We start from the raw sequence: 3,568 nt of genomic DNA, 5'->3' as shown, positions 1-3,568 counted from the left end.
AACCGCACTAGAGCAACAGATGAAATTAATAGGGTGATGGTAAAGGACCCCTTCTCAATTAGCACTTTTCAATAAATTATCAGCTAAATGTTGGCACTGCGGTGGGTCCAAGGGTTTTTACATGCATATGTGGTGGGATTGTCCATGTGTTCAGAAGGTTGGGGGTGAAGTGATAAGAGAGATTAATAAAAGTATAGGCAAGGATGCTCATTTGAGCAAAGAAAATTGTATAACATTAAATTTGAAGAATAAGGGAATGAAGAATAATGAAGAGTTGGACTGGATGGCCCTTGGGGTCTCTTCCTACTCTATGATTCTATGATTCTAAGAGAAAGCAGTAAAGTATATATTAAAAGCTACACAGGCTGTGATAGTATCAGGATGGAAAGAAAGTAAAAACTGGAACTTGACCAAGGTATATAAATATTCGGCAGATAACTTGCTGTTTGATATTATTAGAGATAGAAGATTAAAATATACTGGAGAAAGGAAAGTAGACGCTTGGAATTTGGGTTGGGAAATCCTGCTGGAGAGGTTAAAGGGAATACAGAATACAATGAAGTCAATAATGTAATTAAATCCCACATACTGAATGTTAGGTATTAATTTTAAACAGTGTATTGATTCCAAACTCTATCAAGCCAGGGGGAGGGGGGGGGATGGAGCATATGCAACATTGTTTGAATAAATGTTAAAATAATTTAATAAAGACATTTTAATTTTTTAAATAAAAGAACCCCCACTGGGTGACCTTGGGCAAGTCACACACTCTCAACTTCAGAGGAAGGCAAAGGCAAACTCCTGTTGAACAAATCTTGCCAAGAAAAACCCATGATTAGGGTCACCGTACGTTGGAAATGACTTGAAGGCACTCAACAAACAACAACAACAAAATGACTTTTACTTTTTGAACTCAGTTTGCAGCAATTGAAGTAAGTCAAGGACAAAGGGGGAAAGTAGGAGGAGGGAGAAATGGAGACATTTTTAAAAGAAGCTGAAAAGGCGGGAAGACAGAGAATTAATCAGGACAGTGAGAGGGTATGTTAATTCCTACAGATTGCTCCTTTGCCTTCAGCCTCTGAAAAAAACAATCAGTTAAACTGTTTGATCAAAATCAATTCTTCTTTTAATCCAAAGCCTCCAAGTAGGAAGTTTGGAGAATTGTAGCCCCAAAAAGTAATGTTTGCAAGCTCTTCCTTTATCAACAGTCAATGAGATATAAACCCAGAACGTTTTTTCACATGTAACCCACCAATCTTTTCACACCTATTCTGAGTTAGACTGTCATTCACACTTTTCCTGTTCATTACTTTTTCAAAATAAGAGTCAACATGCTCTTTCAGGCTCTGATTAGGAGTTGGTCTCTATCTGAACCATCTGTATTGCATAATATGCCAGACAGAGCAAAAGTTATCTTCTATGTTTCCATGAAGGTTGCCTGCCATTTTGTTTGCTGAGGTATGGGAAACTATACACTTCTCATACTTTAATGCCAAGATTTTAAAGACAAGAAAGGGGCCCATGTTGCATGCACTCTTAATGAAACAGATGGCCAGTCTACACTATCAAAATGCTCCTCATTCTAGTTGAATAGAATGTGATCCAACCACACATGATTCGCAGGAGTTTGGGCTTTTTGCACCCCCTGAAAAACTCAAACTCTGAGGGAAAAGGCTTTGTGGTTTTTACTGGAGTATCTGCTGAAATCTTGAGAAATATGCATTGTTGCACATGTGACCATCTGTCCGCTTCATATGCATTTCGATGACTGTGCATTTTTGGCAGAGAGAGTGGGTGAATGGATGTGAATTCCTGAAGGAAAGTGAACAGTATTAACCATCAACGCGAAAGTACAAAAATATGCACCAATGTGCATAATACATTTATGCTACTGGTTGCACTTCCAGAGACCAAAAAAAAAAAAAAAAGGAAAGGGGAGCTATTGCAGAAAAGTAGTCTAGCAGCCCCTAATCTAGATCAAAATAAAAACAGTCCATTTTAAACCGAACAACATCTGTTCAACTTCAAAGATACTTTTTGCAACTTCTGTTAACTGACAACAATATGTAGTCTGGCCTTGAGGATGAGAGCCAGTGACTTGCTTCAAAATGTTCATCTGGGCTTAAAGCAACTCTTGCTTTGCTTGGTTTGTAACATAATTTGTACTGGATTTTGTTATTGCTTTTTCTTGTGTTTTATTTCTTGTATTTTATATATTTCTTATGTGTCAATTCTGCTTTTTGTTTGCAATTGGTATGTTATACCTGTATGTTTTGTACACTGCCCATATAGTGTTTGTTATGAGGCAGTTAGAAAACACAAACAATTTTTAACAAAAACTTTGCTTGCCCAAATTTCTATCTTCCAACTCTTGTTATCAGACATGGGCTGTGCACACTGCCATGAAAGGGTGCCTTGGGGGCAGAGTTGGGGGATGACATCGATATGTTGCATGCCATAGCTCCGCCCCCAGGGCAGCATGACACCACATGCTGCACTACATGGTGCACAGCGTCACGGCGCTCCTCTGGCGCTGTGTCCATACAACGGAGTGCTAAAGGAGTGCTGTAAAGCTGAAACACCGTGGCTATCACACCCTTTGCAGAGCACAAAAAGGAGCTGCTTTTTGCAGCTGCTTTTTGCACCCTGCAAAGGACAGATTGGGGCTGCAGCATGTGGTTGCCGCGACCTCAATCTAGCTGTAAAAGGGGCAGCTGCAGGCTGCCCCTTAGAGGCTGTCTGCACAGCCCCAAAGTGTCAGGAACATAAAGAGCAAAAGGAAGAACAAAAGGTGATTTAAGTTTCATATATAAAAAAGTTCTAAGGCCCTAATTAGATGTAACTGAAGGCACTATGTGTGCAGATAGATCAATGTTTACATATCACACAAACAACAGCCAATCCCTCTAGAGCACACTGTTTTGAGTGGTGGGTAAATATTAAGTCAGGACACACTATATACGCGTGATGGTGAACCCATTGCACGCGTGCCACGGGTGGCACATGGCGCGATTTCTCCAGGCACAGGGGGTGAGGGAGAAGGCGGAATGGGCGCGCACCCCTTCCGCCTCCTCCCTACCATTTTCGGGCCTCCCGCTGTCTGTCTGAGACAGCGGGAAGCCAGAAAATGGCACCAGAAAATGGCCCTCTTCCCTCTTGGCGAGTGAAGGCTGAGGAGGCAGCGGCTGGGACGCGTGCCCAGCCACCTCCTCCTCCTCCCGGCTTGGCTTCGCTGGCCGGGAAAGGGCTCTGCGGGGCCCTTTCCCGGCCAGCGAAGGCTGAGGAGGAGGGGGCTGGGACGCGGGCAGGCGAGGGCCCTTTTGCCGGCCTCTGACGGCCCCAGGAGGGACCCTCAGGGGCCGGCAAAGGCTGGAAGACAGCGTGCCGTCCTCCACGGCCCTTTTGCCGTCCTCTGATGGCCCCAGGAGGGACCCTCAGGGGCCAGAAAAGGCTGGGGGAGGAGCTAGAGGCTCCCTCCCTCTGAAAAGGGGCGGAAGCCCCACCCCCTGGAGGGCGGAAGCCCCGCCCCGGCACCCAGTCCTCATCCTGGGGGTAGAAGCCCCGCCCC

The sequence above is a fragment of the Sceloporus undulatus genome, chromosome 2 (assembly GCF_019175285.1).
Source record: "Sceloporus undulatus isolate JIND9_A2432 ecotype Alabama chromosome 2, SceUnd_v1.1, whole genome shotgun sequence".
NCBI classification, from domain to species: Eukaryota; Metazoa; Chordata; class Lepidosauria; order Squamata; family Phrynosomatidae; genus Sceloporus; species Sceloporus undulatus.
The sequence above is the reverse complement of the archived record's forward strand: the minus strand, read 5'-3'. Positions refer to the sequence as shown.